Here is a 24,109-nt window from a genome sequence, read left to right as displayed (position 1 = left end):
CCCCTAAAAAAATGCATATTCATCAAATAAAATGTTTTAACAAAATGCAAAAAATAAAATATATAACGTTTAAAATATTTAGTAATTCAAAGAGTATTTTTATTTAAGAACTAATTAGTAAAATAAGATGATATATAAGTATTAATATTACAAAAAGAATTTACAATAACTTTTTTTAATAAAAATTGAAATTATAAAATTTTACAATATTTTTAGTAATTAGTATTTCAAATAATAAAACTTAAAAAAATCGTTTGTAAATTCAAAACTTATAAGATAAGAAATACATTTACAATAGCAGACTATTGTTTAGAATATAAAATATAATATTAAAGAGTAATTAGTAGGTTAATTTTTGTTTTTGTTTGCTAGTTTAAAAAGCTTTTTAGAAGAACTTTAATTCATTTTCATGTATCATCAGTAATTGCTTAAGTTTTGTTTTAAACTGGTTTAAAGAATAATTAGATTTCAGCTCATTATTTAATATTGTATTCCACAGCTTAGGACCTCGGTTAGCAATTGAGAATTTGGTTGCTGAATAATGTGTTTTGGATTGAATGTAATTGTTTTTTGAAAATCTGGTAGGGTATATGTGGTTTATTTTTTCAAAAAGTGAATTAAATAACATTGGTGATATTTTTTTATCAAGTTTAAACATGAAGATAAGAATATGGTAAAGGTTTAGTTTATATACATTTAGAATATTAAGTTTATTAAATAATGTTTGAGTGTGAGAGAAACGGTCTACGTTTGTAATTATCCTTATAGCCTGTTTTTGTTTACTAAACAGTTTTTTTACTTTTGTTGCGTTTGTGCTGCACCAAGCAACGTTTGCATAATTTAAGTAGCAATGAATTAAAGAAAAATACAAGTTTTTTAAACAAGATAGATTTAAAAACTGCTTGGCTTTATACAAAACACCTATATTTTTTGATATTTTATTTTCAATTAGACCTATGTGGTCCCTCCAGGTTAAATTTTCATCCAGAACCACACCTAAAAATTTTATTGATTGCTCTCTCTTTAATAATGCGTTATCAATAAAAAGATCAGGAAGTTTTAATGGAATATCTTGTTTTTTATGAAGACGATGGAACAAAGTGTATTTGGATTTATTGATGTTCAAAGATAGTTTGTTTGATTTGAACCATTGGGTTAATTTTTCAAGTTCTTTGTTTACTGTTTGAAATAATTTACTGATATCTTTACTAGAATAAAACAAGTTTGTATCATCTGCAAATAAAATTAAGTTTAAAATGTTAGAAAATTTATATAAGTCGTTAATATAAACGAGAAATAAAAGTGGTCCTAAAATTGATCCTTGAGGCACACCACAGGTGATTGACTTATATTCCGTTTTTCCGCTATCATATGAAATAAACTGCTTTCTATTAGACAAGTAACTATCAAACCAGGACAAATTAGTATTTATTATTGAGAAATATTCAGAAATAATTTGTTTCAAATTTCTACAAAAAAATTTAAAATGTAATATGTATTCTAAATATCTTAAAATAGATTTTACCTTGTTTGCAAAAAACCTTACAGTAGACTTTTTTCGCGTGACTTAAGTAAATTTTTTGGAACGTTTAAATAGGGAGAAATCGGGAATAAAGAACTCGCGCAACATAATATCGAGCTCTTTAATTAATTTGGTAAAGTATTTTAATAGCTTTATTATAATTAAATTGGTTTTGAGCTTCATTTAAAAAAGAATAATTTTTTAAGCTTGGTTATACTTAATAAAAAAGATAATTTATTAAGTATAACCAAGAAAAGTGTTATTGTAATTGTATTTAAAATATGAATTTTTTTAACGTTAAGTCACATCTAAGTTTATACTTTTTAAGTTAAAAAAAAATAAATAAATCAAATCAAGTTCTAAATAAAAGATCTTACATCAAGGATATTTACAAATAGTAATGTCGCTAATCTCAAGTAAACACCTATTAAATTTAATTATAATAAATAGTGACAATAAAAAGGAAAGTAAAGTCATATAAAAGGTGATAAGTGTAAGAAAAGAAAGAAATAATAGTAATTGTAAAAGTATAACGATGTTAACCACAGAAATAATACCAATAGCAACAATTTAAATAATAACTATAAATTAAAATAGTTTCAGTAATAATAACAGGTTAATAATAATATTAGTAATAATATAAAAGTAATATTAGTAATAACTGATATTATAACATTTTAAAGTAAATACAAATTAAGTTGATATTATTAATAAAAAATATGAATGATAGTAGTGATTATTAGAAACATATTTATATAATGATGTAAAACAATAATAATAAGGAACAACACTAGTATTTATCAAAATTTAACAACAATAATAGTAATAGTAATTATAAAAATTATTGTTACAAAAAATACATATACATATAAAAATATATATATGTATACGCACACATGAACACGTACATACATATATAAATATATACACTTACACACATAAACATAAACACATACACATATACACACATACACTAATACATTAATATATATATATATATATATATATATATATATATATATATATATATATATATATATATATATATATATATATATATATATATATATATATATATAAGGGGTGTCCACTATGCAAAAACTTTTGAAAACCACCCAAATTCAATTTTTTCCCATTCAAGTGTTTGTGTATAAGTAAAAAAAATTTTTATCAAGTTTTAGTAACTATTCTAGAGCCCCCTCAGAGCCCCTAAAGACAAGCCCTAATTTCCTGTTCAAAACAGTATCTTTTTTAGTTAATACACAGAGAAATAATTATTGTGAGTCTCATTTTTCATGTATTTAGAAATTAAATCACAGAAATCAAGCCAAACGAAAGCAGCTTGCATAATATATGTTAAATTATCCAGTTTAACGATGCTAGTTCTGCATTTTTGGTTAACAGTTATAGTCAAAGTTTCAGACGGGAACCCCAAAACTAAAATTAAGACTGTCTTTCTGAATGTTATATCATTGTCTAAGAGTTTTTTTGGCGAAAATCAGGATATTGCTGCCTGTGATTTTTAACGCCCTGCAGCAACCACTAACTTTGTTCTGGATCACTGGTTATGATAGTGGCAAATTCTGAAATCAGTTTAACTCCTCTTTTTGCGGTATCATTTACAACTTTTAGCGTATGGTCTGTTCTTTAAGGTTTTGCAACCAGGTGCCTTAACCAGCTAAAGTTTCTATTGGCAACTGTTTATCCAATGCTGGCCAAGCAGTTTTAAATTCAGCAAAGAATTTAATATCTGGACCAAAAATGTTTCCATATAATTTCTTCCAAACTGCTCTGACAAAGATTTGTGATGTCGACAAGCAAGATAGAGATGTTTTCTTTAATCAATTTAGCAGCACCATTGTGGATGCCACTATTAATGGCAGTGGTATCAAGTACCAATGCCACAACATTGTTGCTTAGATCCCAAGCTTCTAGGAAATCCAATGTTGCATTTGCTTGAGTCTCTTCTTTCGAATCAACGAGAACGGGAATACCAAGCACCTTTTCCTCACTGTGTTCTGGAGCACCCGACACAAGCACAGCTAACTGTTCATGTTGCACAAATAGTATGTCATTTAGCAATTTTCCGTCCCAGTGAAGGGCACCAAACTGGGGTGGGTTGAGCCTTACATTATATATAAAACTCTCAGCAATCCTCTGTCAATTTAACAATCTACTTCGACAAGATGTCGATCTGGAGATATCAAAATTGTCCAAGTTTCCACCAACAGCTTTAATTGCAGCAGACTCAATCAAAGTTGTTTTATTATCAGACAATTTCAGCCTGTCTGCTGCAGAAGAGATTTCCTCGCATTGCATAATTCTTTTGGGGAGGTGAAGGGTAACAAATTCTGATCGTCTACTCATTGGAGGTTCATAACTCAAGTCCCACCCTAAACCGATATCTACTTCAGCAACAGCAATATTTTCATTAATACTCTGTTCTTCGTCATTAACTTCCATGTCCTCATTACCCTGATCATCCTGTCTACCTTCTTTTTCTCTTCTTTCTATTTTCTTCATCTTTAAGTATGATTTTTCGATTATATCTGATTTCTTTCATTTTTGCTTTAATCTCAAAGATTTTGCCATGCCCGTCCATGGTCGCCTTTCTGTCTTTTTTTTTATCCAATAGAATACAACATCATCATCTTTCTTTTGGGCAGTCAGTAGCCTGAATTTCATAATTTCCTGTATGGCATCAGGTGATCCAATATCAAAAAGACTATCCAACTTGGCCAAGAAGTTAACACGTTTTCCGCCAGCATTACTTTTGCGATTTTTGTTCTTCAACAAGCGGTTCCACTCATTCCAGAGACACATAAGATCTAACACTGCATTTTGTCATGTCTTTGTCTTGATGCGTACCATGTTCCAGAAAGTTACAACAGCGTCGATTACTTTATAGCCAATTTCTTGATTTGTTACATGATTTTGGACAATTTCTTCATCGCATCGTTAAAAAAGATAAAATTTCAAAACCTGTCTGCAATCGGGTAGTTTGGAACCAGTTACTGATGGTGATGGGTGTCCAATTAACCAAAACTCAGTAGAGCCACGAGTAACAGGCCTTGTTGTTGATGATGATGACGACGGTGAAGGCTAGTCGTTTGTGTCTGACAAACAACTGGAACTGGTTGGCAAAGACTTGAGTTCAGTTTTTACAACTTTACCAGTTCTTGTAAACATTTCAGTTTTAATTTATTCAACTAAAACAGGAAACAGCGAAATAATTATAACAGTCAATATTACATATTAAATTGTGTCAATATCATATTATTAATTTGCTTGTTTATGAAATTTGTAATCAATGCAAAATTGTGCTACTGTTGTAAACAATTTGTGCATAGCGTCCCCAAAAATGGGAAGCTCTATAAATCGTTAAATGTGACAAAAAACTCAGACACTAATGGGTTAAACAGAAAATTGGGGCTTATCTTTAGGGGCTTTTAGGGGGCTTTAGAATAGTCATTAAAATTTAGTAAAACCTTTTTTTTACATTGTACACAAACACTAAAATGGAAAAAATTCAATTTGGGTGCTTTTAAAAATTTTGCGCAGAGTGGACACCCCTAATAAATATATATATATATATATATATATATATATATATATATATATATATATATATATATATATATATATATATATATATATATATATATATATATATATATGTATATATACATATATATATATATATATATATATATATATATATATATATATATATATATATATATATATATATATATATATATATATATATACATATATATATATATATTTATATATATATAAATATATATATATATATAAATATAAATATATATTTATGTATATATATACATATATATATATGCATAAATATATATATATATATATCAACACACACACACATATATATATATATATATATATATATATACATATATATATATGCATATATATATATATATATATATATCAACACACATATACATATATATATATATATATATATATATATATATTAAATTATATTTACATACACATATACATACACATACACAAACACACATACATATTTATATACATATGCACACATACGTACGCACAAACATGCATACACACATATACATATATATATATATATATATATATATATATATATATATATATATATATATATATATACATATATATATATATATATATATATATATATATATATATAAATAAATATATACATACATATACATACATAAACATATATATATATATATATATATATATATATATATATATATATATATATATATATATATATGTATATATATATATATATATATATTTATATATGTATATATATATATGTTTATTTATGTATATGTATGTATATATATATATATATTATATATATATATATATATATATATATATATATATATATATATATATATATATATATATATGTATATATATGTATGTATATATATATACGTATATACACATACGCATATACATTTATACACTTAAACATACATACATATACACACACATACACATATACATATAAACACACATATGAAGACGACATACATACCCATATATACACATACATAAATATATACACATACATACATATATGCATACATACATATACACACACATACACGCACTCGCATAAATATATAAAAATAGACGCATAACTACACACATATGTACACACATATACACACATATACACGAGTATATACATACATACACACATATAGAATAAAGTTATAATAATATTTATATCACATATAACAATACAAAAGCAATAATAATAATGACCCATAATAATTCCAACATTTTACAAACAGTATCTCTCTAAAAAAAGCATGAGGATGGATTTTAAATTGTGTAATAGAGTTTGGTAATTTAAGGTGAAGAGGTAATTTATTCCAAGATTTAACGCAATGGTTTGTGATTGATTTATGACCGTATTTAATCGAAGAATGATTTGGGATAATTTAAGGTTACTGCAAGGTCGAATATAATAACGAGAACATTTTATAGTGCTAAAGAAATTACAAAATGTGGGAGGGAGGTTTACTTGCTTACTATTCTAGACAAATAGACAATTTAATAAATGAACAAGATCACACAGTTTCATAATTTTAGATAGAAAGTATTAAATATTAGAACTTGAACAATATTGTTGAAAGTAAATTATCTTTAATGCCTTATTTTGCAGATTATTATTATTTTTTTTTTATTTACACTTTGCCGATAAAAAAAAAATTTACAGTCGTAACTTATAAAAAAATAATTACATGACCGGGGCAAGAAGAAGACAAATTTAGTCTTATAATTAGGCCCCAAAAAATGCGTCATTACTAGACAAAATATAGTTTGACAATAAAGTATAGTTTCAATGTATATATCTCTGATATATATTATAAAAGAAAATTTAAATATATCGCATATCGTTTAAAATTTATAGTTTTTCAAAGAATAAGTTATAACAATGGCTTTGTAAAATAAGAGAAACAAAGTTTATTAAAATATTAAATGACAAAAATAAGATTTAAGAATTGGTTTGAAAAATAAGAAGATATAATTTTACATAAAAACATTTTATTGGTGGAGCATTTATAGTTTAACTTATTGAATTATATTTATAATGCTTTTCATTGCCAATTAAGTAAAAGCAAATAAACAGTATAAAATAAAAGTAAAAGATTAATAAATAACGCAAAAATAAAAAGTAAATTTCTCAAAAAGAAGATTATCATTTAAAATGATAAAAATATATGTACAAGTGTTGATTAATTATGTATTAATAATCTAAAGTAATTAATTAGTTAACTATTAATTATTGATTTCTTATATAAAGAAGTTTTATTAAAAAAATTTAATTCATTTTCAGTTAACGAAATTCATTTTCAGTTAATTGCTTAAGTTTTGTTTTCAATTGGTTTGGAGAATAATTAGTTTTCATTTTATTATTTAATATTAAGTTCCACAACTTTGGTCCTCGGTTTACAATAGAGAATTTAGTAGCGGAATAATAAGTTTTGGATTGAATGTAGTTGTATTTTGAAAATCTAATAGGGTATATGTGATTTATTTTTTCAAAAATTGAATAAAATAAGATTGGTAATATATTTTTATCAAGTTTGAACATGAAAACAAGAACTTGATAGAGGTTTAGTTTATATACATTTAGGATATTGAGTTCATTAAATAGTGTTTGTGTGTGTGAGAAGCGATCTACGTTTGAAATTATCCTTATAGCCTGTTTTTGTTTGCTAAACAATTTTTTTATTTTCGTCCTAAAATTCATCCTTGAGGAACACCAAATGTAATTGTCTCATAATTGGCGTTTTCCTTCATCATAAACTATATACTGCTTCCTATTAGTCAAATAACTCTCAAACCAGGACAAGTTAGTATTTTTTATACCATAAACTTTGAGTTTCGATAGAAGGATTTGATGATTGACTGTATCGAAAGCTTTACTTAAATCGATAAAAAGACCAAGGGTATACTTGCCTTCATCAAACGATTAAAATATGTCCTGAACAAGGTGAATGATTGCATGATCGGGTGAATGGCCAGATATGAATCAAAATTGTTTATGGTAAAGAATATTATTTACATTTAAAAAAGAATAAAGCCTATTATACAAAACTCGCTCTAATATTTTAGAAAAACAATTAAGAATTGAGATTGGACGATAATTCGCAACTTCAGAAGGATCGCCTGATTTTAAAATTGGAATGATTTTTGCAATTTTTAGGTTTTCTGGAAAAACACCATGTTTTAAAGATAAATTAAAAATATGTAATAATGGAATTGTGATGTATTTTATCGATTTAATAACGACGTTACTACTTTCTACGAAACCTACACTTTTTTTGGGCTTTAACAAAGAGACTGCGTCTAATAATTCATTTTTCGTAAGTTTAGGATTTGAAATAACACTAATGTTGTTTAAGGTTACGTAAGACTTAAAGTGTATTGTAGAAGTTGCTATATTTGATGATAAAATAGGACCTATATTTACAAAAAACTGATTAAGTGTTTCGGCCACTAAGGATTTATTTACAATGCAATTGTTATTAACTTTAGGATTTTTCGGAAGTAAATTACCGTATAAACTTTTTTTACCGATTACCTCCTTTATAAATTGCCATGTTTTTTTCGAATCATTTTTGTGTTTAAATAATTGTTCCGATTAGTAATGTTTCTTTGAGCGTTTTAAAACTGATTCATATAGCCGTTTATAGGTTTTGTAATTAGTTTCACTTTTAAGAGTTTTTTTTTTAAGAAACTTGTTATATAAACGTTGTTTTTTTTGAGAATTTAAGAATGCCCCTCGTGATCCAGGGGTTTAAAAGTGTTTTTGTTTTGATAACTTTATTAACTTCCGGGAATGCTTTATTATAAAGATTAAGTAATTCAGTTAAAAAGATATCATATGGTTTATCGGCATTTAGATTTAGTTGTAGGGTGTCCCAGTTGACACCAGTAAGAAGTTTATGAAATTTTTTGATGGAAGCGTCGTTTACTAACCGTGTTGTAATTAATTTTTTTCTATCACTAAGAGCATCATAGTCGATGCATTTTTGCGATAGAATAAAAATAGGGAAGTGATCAGAAATGTCAGATTTAAATATACTTGTCCTTATTTTAATACTTACGAAATCATTTGTAATGATTTGATCTAAAGATGTTGCACTTTCTCTAGTTACTCGCGTTGGTTTATTAATTAGGGGAATATAACTATTTTGAAAAATTGTGTTAAAGAAGTTTTTATTTTTGTCGTATTCTAATATATTAAGATTAATGTCACCAACAATATAAACCGATTTATTTAAAGATGATTTTTTTTTAATTATACTTTTAATTTGATTTTCAAATGCCTTGATACTTCCTGAGGGCGGTCTATATAAAACATAGATGACGATATTTCTTGAAGTTTTATTAATAATTTCAACACATAAAGATTCATAATCATTAGTGGTTGAACCTAACTGTGGTTTCCTTTTGAATAAAACTGAATTTTTTTATGTATATACACAAACCTCCACCTTCCTTATTTGATGCTCTAACTTGATGAATTACTTTGAACTTAAGTAATTGAAAATTGGAATTGTTTTCAATGCTTACATCGTTACACTATGTCTCGCTGAGACAAATTACCTGAAATCTAATGTCAATTTTATGTAAAAATTGTTTCAATGACTCAAAATTTTTTTGAATACTTCTAATATTAATGTAAAGCATTGAAAACGAATTATCTTCCATTCCTTTATCAAAAATTTTTGAATTTGGGTTATAGTATATCGGGCTAGTATTTTTAATTACTTGACTATCGTTAAAAAAATTATAATCGGGATCCGAATCGTTGTTTAAAATTATTGGCTTTTTCTGTGAATTAAAACTTATGTTTGATAAAACAATATTATCAGCCATTTTAAATAAAAAAATAAATCAATATAAGATTAACTAAAAAAAAAAAAATCATTTAACATGATTTTTTTTTTCTAAATTCTTTAACAATGAGCTTATCATATATAACAACAGAATATTTACCGTTTATCCTATGCGTTTTGCTTTCTTCAAGAAGTTTCTTTCTTATTGTAGTAGTTTCTAGCGAAAAATCCTCGTTAATATAAATTCCAGAACCTTTTAGTTTGTTGGCGTTTTTCAAAACCTTTACTTTGTCTTTATAATTTAGTAACTTAATTACAATTGTTCTAGGCTTTTTAATATCAATAATACCAGTTTTGTGCGCTCTTTCTATGATTACATCTTTTACATTGAGGTTATTTTCAAGAAGGTTTATGATTTTGACTTCCGTATCATCCCAGTTTTCGTTATCATTTTCTTTGAATCCTTCGATTCGATTAGATATTCTTAAATAAGATTTTGTCTGGCTTTGTCCCCAAACCTGACAAACATATCGTAAATGTGATCCAAAAACAGTATGGTATATGTTGAGTAGAGTATCATGATTGACATAATGTCGAACTTTGGATAGCATCCCATTTGATCTAGATAGTTTCAGTGCTAAGTCTTTAAGGTGAGAGGAAATGGATAGTTTCGAGTCAATTTTGATTCCAAGATATTTTAAAGAAGTTACAGGAAAGGTATTTTGGCCACTTAGTCTGAAGTTTAGGTGTTTAGTAATTTTAGACAGAGTTTATTTGAAAAAGATAAGCTTAATTTTGCTGGTATTAAGACTTATTATGTTAAATCGCAGCCATTGAAGAAGATTCGATAAATCATGATTTATATGTTTGTTTATTTTTTTTTTTAATTTGTTCGTAAGAAGTAAGTTTGTGTCATTAGCAAAATGGTAAGCAGTTGAAAGTTTTAAAGACATATTGAGATCATTTATAAAAATAAGGTAAAGCAACGGACCTAATACAGATCATTGTGGTACACCTATGGAGAAAAATATTGGCAAAGATTTAGCATCATTGATGGCGACAAACTGTGACCTATTAAAAAGCTATGACTTTGTTTTTGTTCTTTATTACAATATTTAATACAATATTTACAAATATATCAATAAGAAAAATTACATGCAAAGAAATCGTAAAAAAAAAATAAAGAATGAAGATAAAGAACGCGGATACTCAAAGAAGAACATACAGGTCTTGTCGCCGACAACCACTGTTGAAGAACTTTGAACTTAATTTAGATTTAAAAAAAAGCAAAAATAAATAAATACAAAATTTGAACTTTCCTTTAGTTATGGTCTTTATGGCTTGAATTAAAATACTAATTCTTCTAAACCGCATGACTCAAGAGAAAACAAAAATATCATAATATTCTTGATAAACAAATACGTCTCGCATCTTACTCGCATCTATACGATCACTGACTCTTCTTACTCAAACGTATCTTACAATTAAACTAATCTTAATTGTTAAATAATTAATAAATAAACGAAAATAATAAGAATATGATTGCACTAGGTACATCCAAATGCCCTTTAAGGTTGTCCAAAAGATTGTGTAGAAGAATTTATCAAATGTTGGTGCGTTTACGTTTATACTTCCATCGACAAAAATGCTAAACCACTGTCAAAAAATGGTTAACTTTCAAAAGTATCATACATACAATATTTGCAGATACATCCATTCAAATACATCAATTTTTTTTTTGTTTTTATCTTTTTATATATTTTTTTATTTACATAATTAAATTCAATATTAAAAGTATATACTGTTTGTAATACAAATTATTTACAAATATTACGAATTAAAATAAAAATTAAAGAAAACTAGTAAATAATAAATGACTATTGTACAAATAATGTCAGTGCAACTTTTGACAAAATTCAAGTAATGGTGTTTCTCCCATAAATTTTAAATCAATATTGTATAAAAGTAAAATATACATGAGTGATGACAAAACTGGGTTTAATTAAAAGTATATAAATATATTTTCAATTGAGAAAATTACTTTTTTTAGTTTTCTTTTGGACTCACAATAATTCCATTTATAAGAAAAATCAAAATTTTTTAAAATTATTTGGTTCCATAAAAAAGCTCCAAAAAAAGTAACGCAAAATTTACCAAAGTTTGTTTGAAATTTCGGTTGTTTAATAAAATTATCATTTCTTAAAGAATATTAATTTTTTTCCTTCAAAAAATATAAATCAAAAAAGGAAGCTGGAGATGATTTGGTTATACATTTAAACATAAAACAAAGAACATTATAAACATTTACTTGATATATATTAAAAACATTCATATTAAATAAGAGTGACCTTGAGTGAGTAAAACGATTATTGAAATTTATAAGACGTGCAATACGCTTCTACTGACAATAAAGTGGCTTTAATTTACTTTTATGGGTACTACCCCACACATTTTGTAGATTTTCGACCTAACCCCAACGAAAACACCCGGAAAAATCCTCTTGAGGGATGATAATACATACCAATAGGAGTTCATAGCAATAAATCTTAAAATCAGGGATTACCGTCCGTAGGACTTTTTTTGCGTTTAAAATTCTAAATTAGAGTGAAAGTTAGTTTTCTTTCTTTTCCGAATTCAATAATTAGTTTTACAAAAAACTTTACAAAACAAAAAATGTTCTACATAAAATTCTAAACAACTCTTATCTTATTCATAATTTCACAAACACGCGTTTTTAACCTTCAAAATTCGAGACAAAAAATCTGCATTTTGTCTACCATAATGTCACGCTGAAAAAATATCTTTTACAACCATCGTGTCACACTGAAAAACGATTTTTTGACGATCTCATCTAGTCCCACGGGAAAATAACGCTTTGTTTTGGGAAATGGCACTTGAAATGCTTGACTAAGCTTTAACTTTTGACTCATTACGATCAAAATGCCTAATGCATCAAAAACACATGATGAATGCAGAAAATTTTTATGTGTTGTGTGCATGAAAAAAAGTGATAGAGAACTGACAGTTGCAGCAAAGGAAAAGATTCTTCAATTCATTGAACCTGATTTAAACTTCAATGATGACAGGGTTTCATTAAGAATTTGTGTCAACTGCAGATTTCAACTTTGAAAACTGGATGGCTCCATGAAAAAAGTTCCAACACTTTGTAACTTTCCGAACATCTCAAAAAAGCCTTCAACTTGCCCATCACTTATTTGTGATTGTTTGATCTGCCAAATAGGTAAACTGAGAGGAAAAGAGCAACATCCTCTGAACAAACTTGAGGACTCCTCTGAAAAATCAATCAAGCCTGAAAACCAGAGCGTTGAAAAGTGATGCACCAAATGTCTTTCGTTAATTGGTCGTGGACTCCCTCACAACTGCACACCGGGGACTCGCCATGAAAATTTGAAAAAATTTGCTGAAGCTGATGGAAAGGGCGCAGAGCTAGTAGCTTCAGCATTTATTGCTTCAAAAGATTCATCTCCTAATGGAACAACTCGTGTTCCATTAGGATATGAATCTTTTGAAGCAATAACTGCTGAAGCTACTAGCTCAGCTAAACTCAACAAGCAGGAGGCAAAGCCATTCCACTGCAAAGAGGGGCATCAGTAGCACAACAGCTGTTCAAAACCCCGCTTTCTACTCAGGATATGGTTCATATTCAGCAAAACACTGGACTCTCCAATAATAGTATGCAAAAACTTGGCCCCACTTTGAATCAAATCAGTCCCTTAGGGTTGGTAGAACCCAACTTTCAACTGAAATTTGCTCAGGCAGGACAAAAAGTAGCAGACCACTTTACAATTAGCAGCATGAACCTGTCAGAAGACAACCAGACCAGGGAGGTTGTGCACTGCCATAGTCTCATTGACCTCAGTGTCAACGTACAAGTTTCAAGAAACTTGGGAGATTCAGTCATCTTGAAGCTGGGAATAGATGGAGGTGGATCATTTTTGAAGGTCAGTTTCACTCACATTGAACTGGAAAAGAATGAGTTGGAGCCACAAAGTCCTGTTCAAAAAAACATGAAACTAACTTCTCCACTTTCAGCCAAAGCAACAAGTGTCAAGCAGCAAATGCTTGTTGCTCTCTCTCAAGACACACCTGAAACTTACCAGAATGTCAAGCAGATTTTTGGTCTCATCAAAATCCATGAGAAGTCTTTGCTAGACTCTTTGGTTATTTCCTGTGATTTGAAGCTTGCTAACATTCTCTGTGGAATTCAGTCACTTATTAGCAAACACCCTTGCTGCTGATGTGAGGAAGAGAACACAAACCTCATCAGATGTGGCCATCCAAGAAACTTCGGTCAAATTCGAAGCAATCGCAGAGTTTATGAAATCAGGCGGTGACATTCGCAAGATTTCAAAAATGTTGTTCATCTGCCCTTGCTTGATTTTTATGATGACATGCTTGTGCTGGAAACCACCCCACCTATGGAGCTTCATTTACTTCTTGGTGTGGTCAACCATCTCTTCAAAAACCTCTGCGATCTTTGGCCAGATACAAAGCAATTGGTACGTACTATCATCCCTCAAAATGATTTTTCCGGGTGTTTTCGGTGGGGTTACGTCAAAAATCTACAAACTGTGCCCATGCAATATTAGCATAATTAAAATGACAGTGTATAAAAGAGTAATATAGTTAAGTTGATGAATGTTTGTTTAAAACGCTTCTTACTTTATATAAAACCCCAATGCTTTTTGCAATTTGTTGCATAAATGTCCGATGTGATTCTTCCATGATATATTTTCATCTACGATGATACCTAGAAAAGTTACTCTTTTTATTTGAATATTATCAATATCAAGAAGAAATATGATAAAAATGATAAAAACCATTAGTGAGCAATATCTCCAACACTATTCTTGTTTACTTAGGAGAATCGAGTGATCAGCAAAATAAAATGCCTTATTTAAGTCAATAAACAAACCACACGCAAAAAGTTTACAGTGAAGAGCATTCCTAATTGACTCAGTTATATTAATAAGTGCATAATTTGTAGAGTGTTTGCTCCGAAAACCATACTGGTGATTGTAAAGACAATAAGTTTTTTCAAAAAAGTTTTAAAGCCTGATATGCATGGGTTTTTCAAATATTTTACTTAAGTTAGAAAGAAAAGAAATTGGTCTATAATTTTTGTGGTCAAATTTCTCTCCATAAAAAGAACCCTTTTTATGGAGAGGAATGACTGCGGCTATTTTAAGCACTTCCAGAAAAAGCCCTTTTTCAAAAGAATTATTTAAGATGGTACAGAGAGGTTTAGAAATAACGTGAGCTGTAAGTTTAAGAAGACGTGTCGGAAAACTGTTTGGACCTAAACTTTTCTCATTTTGCAGAGTATTTCTTATTAAGTCAGATACCTCGTTTCAGTGACTAGATTAAGGAAAAAGGAACTAGGATTTGGGTTTTTAAATAATCAGAAAAAATAGTTTTAACTAATTTTGCTTGATGGTGGACGTTGTATAGTTTGAAAGTGTTTTTTGAATATGTCAGCAATGGCCACACTGTCTGAGATTATTTGGCGAAGAAGTTTTGATGTTAATAATTTTTTTTATTCCTTTCCGTGTGTTTTTTGTATTGCTGAGATTATTGTTAAAGAAGGAAATATAGTATAACTTTTTAGAACTTTTTAATAAATTGCTTAGTTTAGTTCTATTTAATTTAAATTTATTGAATAGATTAATTTTTAAGTTGGGATTTTTAGATTTCATATATTTTTTATAGAGCTTGTTTTTTATATTAATTGATTTCAGAATTCCATAGGTGATCCGAGGTTTAGATTTGAGTTTAATTTGGTTTGCGGAAAGTTTTTTGTATTGGGCATGACGATCAAAGATTGCGTTAAATAATAAGAGTAAATTATAATAATAAAAACATATATTAACTAGTAAATTATACAGTTATGATGAAAAATGTAAAAATTCTATAAATTAAAACTAGACAAAAATAAGATAAATAATATATTATTAAAAAACGAACAAAATATTATAATAATAATCAGCTGCTTAAGCTACCGGAAATTACGATGATCATAACTCCCAGTAGCTTTTTCCGCGAATTTAAATGAATCCTAAATCATCATTTATGATTTAGGATTCATTTGAATTTGCTCAAAATTTCTTTTGAGAATAGCAAATTTTTGCTTGGAGTTGTGTAATTTTGGCGGCTTAAACTTTTTTTTTAATCATTTTTTTATCTATTTTTATTAAAACCTTTATAATAGTTTCTATATTCATTTATCCACTATTTGGTTATTGTTTTCAATGAAGTAAGAACTCTTTTTATTATAATTTTATTATAGTTAATATATAATTGTTTCAAGAAAACGAAATTTACACTTTTTTTTATTTTTGCCATGAAGATCAAATCTTTCTTTGACCGATTAGTAGACATCAACTGGACTGTCTCATAGGAGATAAACCAGTTGATTAGTTTTAATTGTGTTTTTGAATCAGGTTTTATTTATAAAGTTATTCTAGCTCTCATATTTTTATTAGACAAGTTTTTTGTCAATTAACTCTACACAGTTCTGTCTTTCCACTACATTTTCTGAGCAGAGCATGGACTCACAGAGGGTAACACGCTAAACGTCGAACTATTGACATAAGAAATGCAACTACTTCACTTGATTGATGTTTTAGAAGGTTAAGCTGGTAAAGAATGTGTCTCGGTTCTTCAGTAAACCTGTGTGCGACTAAATTTTAAACATTTTATTAACTTTATTAGCCATGTTCTCTCCAACAACAAACTCAATTATTAGTTTAACGTTTTTTTAAATTCTCATGCTTTGAGACCCAAACTCTGCTGTTGGCAGTTGTCAACCATCCGGAATGAATAACTGGCCCAATTTCGAGTAAAGCCAAGTCTGCAGGTATATTTCCACATCTAGTGGCAGAGACTAGTTTATACCCATAAAACTGATCGGAGGATAAATTTTTGATTAACTCATCCTTTAGAGTAAAAAAAGGATTTCCAAAATCAGTTTTTCCAAAGGATGGTTAATTTACATCACTTAATAGGTTTCAAATACTGCCTCTCCATTTGAAGCTGCGTAGAGTCTCTCCATTAAGAGTTGATATCAGATGACGCAGGCAAAGCTCATTCGTGTGGAGTGCACAAACCAACCAGTTCAGCTTTATTTTTAATTTTACTTCCAGCCAATGCATTCCTCTACTTAATCTGCGTTTACTCTAGTGTAGAATCACCTTCTATTGCCTTTATTGGTACAATTTTATTTTAAAAGTTCATATGTATTCGGAGCAATTATTTAAACGTATTTTGTATGTTTTTAAACTTTTTAAGGTGTGAAATGAAAAAGACACCAACTACCGGGCTCTCGACATACTGTATAATGTTCTTCTTTGATTGTAACAGGATAATAATTAGTGGAACTTTCAAGTATTAATTGAACTTTTGTATTATTGATTCTGCGGTCAAAACGTATCGTCTTCTTTAATTATTCCTGCATCCATACAAGCTGCCGTTGCAATTACAGCTGTTTCCCATAACCCTGTACCATACCGTATTCTTTCGAACGCTATGTTAGAAATACCTTTATAGTTCCTTTGTTCTCTTAAACTTTCCTTAACTTCATTTTGTCGACACATTTGATTGAGTTTTGTATTGCTATTTGTTATGCAGCATTTGTTACTAAGTAGTTTCGTAATAAATCCTCTGTTTCACTAAATTTAAAATCAAACTTTTTTTTTTGAATTCTATCTGTTTGTTCTTCAGACGCTTTTTTTTTTTAACTATAGATAAAGTAATTGAACTTTCATTAAAAAATGTTTTGTAAAATACCTTAGGTCCAAGTAGTTTTAACAATATGCTTTTTATCTATTATGTCTTAACATAGGTAAAATACAAGTGGTCGTATGTCAAATTTATTTTTATTTAGTTATATTTTGTTAGTTTTACGTCGAAGCAGGAAGATATTCGTAATATAACTAAAATCAATATTACAATGGATTTTAATTAACTTTAATTTATTAACTAATAATTAATTAAAAACATAACTATATAAAAAATCTTACTTCAATCTTCTTTCTCCAATTTTATGTAGCTTTTTTCTTTCAAATCTGCTAATCCGATTTAATGTGTACCGGTAGTCCCTATTTTAGCTAAAAACTGACTCTTTCTTAGGAATCTTTACTCACGTGCAGTTCTCTTTACATGTAATTATTTGGCAATTACCATTCAGTTTATCAAACAATTTGTCAAGATTAGTCTTAAATTTCTTCATCCTTTAAGCTTCTTTTTACCCTAGCAACTAGGTTGGCTGCATTCCAATCATCCACCAATCTCGCAGTAATTTTGTATTACTGATGTTCGATATATGTTACAGGATATACAAATAAAGCTCTTGCATGGATTGATTTATCAATCAATTTTGAGTAAATTAAGTAAATATTCAGATAATTAGTATTATTTTTAATTTTTTGTTCGTTTCTATTGTTTCTTTTTATACAATATCAAAAAAGATCTTTTAGCGTTGGTTACTCCGATACAAGAAAATCTGTTTTACAATATATATACTCAAAAAGCTTTGTCCTTTTTTCTAGTTTTTGATGATTATATCATGATCAAATAGCAATTTTCCAAACCTTTTGCGTAAAACTAATTGCATACCAATTCGATGTGAGAGGCTGTTGATGAAAGTTTAAAAGGAAAGCTGTTGTTTGAAAATGGAGAAACACGCAGTGATTATTTGCAAAAAGTTTCTTTTTTTTTAAATACTGTTAAACCATTGTAAATTCTGAATTTTTTTCTGCGATCAGTCTTTTGCAACAAAAATAATAGGTCGATGGCCGATGAAAATATAGGTTCGTAGGCAAAAAACTGAACTCATAATTCAAGACTGGCAAACTAAAAAACGGTCCTATAAGTCAATTTTAAAATGGTGGGACGACTGCAAACTCTTTGTTAGGGCTAAATCATAACATATATTGACACAGATAAGTGTGAAAAACAAAAAACGCATCAAAAGGATTGAAAACGAAATCCAGCGGGAGCGACATTACGCGAACCCAAATATGAATAGCATCAAAGAAAAACGCAATGCTCTTTTCTTGCTCAAGTTTCTCAGAGCGTTTATTTGAAGCAAAAATTAATCGAAGAAGGAGAAAAATCTTTAAAATTTTTGTATCATTTAGAAAAAACACTACAGTGGAACAAGTAATTTACCAAAATTTGCAAGAACGACTGTACATTGATGAGTGAACTTAGTGAAATTCTCAACTTTCTGGTTTCATATGATAAAAACATAAACAAAGAAACTAATTTATGCAAAGAAAGCAAGAACTATGTCTTATCACACATCACTAAACGTTAAAGTGATGATGAAAACCAAATTTTAAACACCCGCCTAACCAGCGCGGAACTAAAAGAAGCCCTTTTTAAATTAGAAATCGCAAAACCTCCGGGCTATGACAGACTTCCAGCTAAATTTTACAAAACTTTTTGGCATTTTTTAAAAAATGATTATGAAGAAAATGCTTTTAAAATAGTTTTTGTAGAGAAAAAAACAAGCCACTCTTGGAAAAAATCAGTAATTTCACTAATTCCAAAACAAGGAGACCTTACTGAATGCAAAAATTGAAGGCCCATATTCTTATTCGGCGCTGATTACAAAATAATCACGAAAGCGCTCGCCCTGAGACTTAAAAAGAATGTAAATTCGCAAAAGTAATGGGGAAAATTATAGAACCAAATTAAACTTGCGGAATCCCAGGTAGAAAAATATTCTCAAATTTAAATTTAGTCCGTGATCTTATAGATTACGCAGGATTTAAAAATCTACCTAGTTTCATTTTATCCATAGACCAAGAAAAGGCGTTTGACAAGGTCAATCGTGCGTTGCTACTGCAAATTGTCCAAAAATTCAATCTCGGAGAAAATTTTGTATCTTTTGTTAACACTCTGTATTCATACGTTTCGACATCTGTTCTGATTTGGTGTTTCATGTCGGTCTTCTTACCTACGTAAAGAGGAGTCAGGCAAGATGACCCTCTCTCTCTCTTCTGCTGTACTTTTTTGTTGCCAAGGCTCTTTCTTTGGTTGTCAGAGCGGATAGCAGAATAGAGGGTTTCCTACTACAAGGAACACCGAAACTCTTTATACTGCTGCAGTACGCAGACGATTCGAACTGTTTTGCCAGAGACATAAAATCTGTCCGCAATTTTTTTGAAAAGTTAAAACTATTAGAAAAAGCAAGTGGGTCAGTGATCAATGACTCAAAAACCAAGGGTCTCCCTCTTGAGGGTTTTGTTCTTAAAATGTACCCAGAATTGGACTACATAAAGTCGAGCAATAACACCGGTTTTAAAAGATTTGGTGTTACTTTCTTCACCAGACTGAATAATTCTACCAATTTCAACTGGCTAATAACTCTTAACAAAGTAGAGGAAAAACTAAAGTTTCCGGGACTACGTACTTTGTCACTCAGGGAAATAGACTATGTTGATAAATATGCTAGCAATGTCGAAAGTGCGGTTTCTTGCAAACGTGCTACCCATTCCCCAATGGGTAATGGAACGTCTGCACAGACCCATTTTCGAAAATCTGTAGCAAAAGACCTTATTTTTTTTTTTTTTTTAATTTTATTTTCGTCATTTTACACATTTTACAATGTTATCTATAAATTTAAACAAATATATTTATATAATTACAAGCTGACTGGAGCAAGTAGAAGTCAAAATGACTTATCATCAAGCTCCTTTGTGAAGTACAAAAAAATTCAATAAAATTTTACTTCTTCCAATATTATATGAAAGATTGAAATTAATAAGTTAAAAAAAAAAAAAAAAAATTTGGTTAGAAATTTTTAGAAGGTTTAAGAAGAACTTAAAGTTAAAAAAAGAAGAAATTTAAGATAAAGTTAAAATATAAAATACCAAATAAAAAATTACAAATCTGTACATATTCGTATACATATTAAAAACAATAAACAAAAAAAAAAAATTTAATTCGATTCATATGCATATACATAATCAATACAATATTAAAATTAAATAAAGTACATAAAAAAAAAAAAATACAAAATTATTTCAATTTTTTTAAAAAAAATGAGAGAATGTACGTAATGTATAAATTTAGTAAGTGTTTTTTTGTAGTTTTTTTAAATGTCGCAATAGATTTTATTTTTTTCAGATTTTCGTCAAGAACCGAATTCCACAAGCGTGGTCCCCGCCATATAGTCGAGAAGTCAGATTTTTTGAGTGATGTTAGTTGGATGTAGTAATTACTCATTGAATGTCTTGTTTCATATTTATGATTAATTCGAGTGAAACTTTTTAAAAAATATTTTGGAATCATTTCATTTTGAAGTTTAAACATAAATAACAAGTTAAGGTATATATTTAGTTTGTATACATTTAGAGCATTTTTTTCCTTGAGTAACGGCTCGGCACTTTCGTATCTACTTGCGCCCAAAACTAATCTACTTGCTTGCTTTTGTATTGTATAAATAATTTTTAGGAAAGATAAATGATTGTTTGCCCAGGCAATATTACAATAATTAATATGGCTATGCATAAATGAAAAGTATAAAGTTTTTAAACATAAATTATTTAAAAGATGTTTTGTCTTGTACATAATCCCCAGGGTCTTTGAAACTTTGTTCTCGACTAGCTTTTTTTGGCTTTTCCAGTTTAAATTCTCATCGAAAATTATTCCTAGTACTTTCATTGTTAAAAATTTTTTATTCTAATATTGTTAATTGTTAGTTTAGGTAATTTGAGTGGAAGGTTTTCGGATTTAGGTGGCTCAGCAAACAAAATATATTTCGTTTTTTCAATACTTAATGAAAGTTTATTTGCTTCAAACCACTCAATAAGATATATTAATTCTGTGTTTACAATATAAAAATTAAGCAAAAGTAATATAATTAAGTATTTTCGAAGAAAAATAAATATCATTAATATAAATTAAAAACAGCAGGGGTCCTAGTATTGATCCTTTGGGAACTCCGCAATTTATTGATTCAAATGGGGAACATGTTAAGTCATATGGTACTCCTTGTTTGCGATATTGTAAATAACATAGCAGCCACTTTAAATTGGAGTGAACTACTCCATAATTGTGTAGTTTATAAATAACCCAGCAAACATGTCAGCGTTGAATCAACGTTGAAAACCGGTCGCAGCGTAGAAAAAGCCTTGCAGTCACAAAAACAACGCGCTTTCAACGTTGAATCAATGTTTGTTTTTGTATACTAAATCGCGGTAAATTTAAACGTTGAATAAGCGTTGAAACTGTAACGTAATTTAGCTTCTCAAAAAAAGACGTTTATTCAACGTGGAATCAACTTACGCAAAAAGCCACTTTTAAGACGATTCAAAATCTATGCTTTATCAATGTTAAAAATAAACCGCTTTTTAAACGTCACATTTTCAACGTTGAATAAGCGTATAAATACCAACTTATTTTATCTTCTCAAAAATTCGCGTTTATTCAACGTTGAATAAAAGTACGCAAATAATCACTGTAAAAACGTCGCAAAGTTGTAAGTTTATCAACGTTAGACATTAGCTGCTTTTTCAACGTATTCAAGCTATTCATAAAACAACGCTTATTCAACGTTACATATACCAACGTTGAAAATGTGGTAGTTAAAAAACGTTGAAAAAGTGTTACTTTGCCAACGTTAATTAAACGTTGTTTTGACAACGTTGAGGAATAGATACATTCAAAATTATTGTCTCATTAACTAGCCATTACTAAAATAATTTGCCGTAAAGAAAAGGCAATGAAAACTTAATAGAATACATGCAGATGGTATAAAAAAAATATTTTAATAATGTTATGTTTTATAACTTCTTTTTATTGAAGCTAATTTAAAACTTTTTTTATTGCAGCTAATTTAAATCATTTATTCTTTATTATATATTTTTATTATTTGTAATAATATGTATTTATGCATGTATATATGGGTAAATTTATGAATACATATAAAAGAAATATATACATTTTATATATGTATATAAAATGTTTATATTTCTAGTCCTAATTTTAGAGTTGGAGTTGTATACTTAATTCTAACATTTATTATTTATCATATACCTTTGATATATATTTTTATTTATTTTAACATTATGTATTAATGCATGTAATTATGAATATATATATACAAGAAATATATACATTTTATATATTTATATATAAAAATATTTTTTTATATATATATATATATATATATATATATATATATATATATATATATATATATATATACATACATGTATATATATACATATATATATATATATAATTATATAAATTTATATATATATGTAAATAAAACAAATGATTTCTTTTTTTTAGGTGATCTATTACAATGACTTCACAATCTTGGGCTTAAGTTGTTTATTTTAAAAACAGATTGAAGCAGAGGCAGGTGCTCTATGTTGTTGGGTAGAAGATGGTTGGTTATTTTTGTCAACTGGTGTTCATACAATGAAAGCTGCCTATAATAGTTTTCCAATTGATTATTCATGGAACAAGCTAAGAGTTAAAAGAATTAAAGATACTGGAGGTCGTTAAATTTTACAGTACTCATTGCTATTTTAGTTGTTTTATATGAATAAAAAACTGTTATAATTTTATATTAATTATATATTATTTTATATTAATTATACTGTTATAGTTTTATATTAATGGTGAAGTACTATATCAAATAAACTTATTTTTATTTTGGGATAAGTAAAATTTTGAATCTGTTTATTGTATTATGATTGCCTAAATATATATCGTAATCTGTTTGCACTGGGTCTACATTTTAGTTTTTACATTTTTGTTTATATTTGTTTTACTAAATAATTACTTATAAGTGTCTATTATTAGATAAAGAAGTAGGCGAAGGATTTAATTTTACGACTTCAGAGGACTCCGAAAAAGAATGAAAGTAATTATGTTAGTGAATGATTGTGTTTCTCTTTGCATTTAATTTTTTATATGGTGAAGAATAAATAAATCCTAATGTTAACTATTAGTCATATCTGATTTTAATAATACTGTTTAAATTTTTTTGACATGTGTATATACGTATATATATATATATATATATACATGTATACATTGATATATATTTATATATAAATATATATGTATATATATATATATATATATATATATTATATATATATATATATATATAAATATATATATATAAATATAT

The 24,109-nt window shown here is 27.9% G+C and overlaps 1 long non-coding RNA gene across 1 annotated transcript in view; it reads left to right on the top strand.

The window, feature by feature from the left end:
• Positions 1-23,254: 23,254 nt before the first annotated feature.
• LOC136084384 (uncharacterized) overlaps positions 23,255-24,109 on the top strand; it is a 67,426-nt gene continuing 66,571 nt past the window's right edge. Inside the window, exon 1 of the long non-coding RNA XR_010640530.1 lies at positions 23,255-23,346. This is a non-coding gene — a long non-coding RNA (uncharacterized LOC136084384). The remainder of the gene's footprint in view (positions 23,347-24,109) is intronic.

This window comes from Hydra vulgaris, chromosome 08 (assembly GCF_038396675.1).
Source record: "Hydra vulgaris chromosome 08, alternate assembly HydraT2T_AEP".
NCBI classification, from domain to species: Eukaryota; Metazoa; Cnidaria; class Hydrozoa; order Anthoathecata; family Hydridae; genus Hydra; species Hydra vulgaris.
This window is presented reverse-complemented; position numbering and strand designations above follow the sequence as displayed.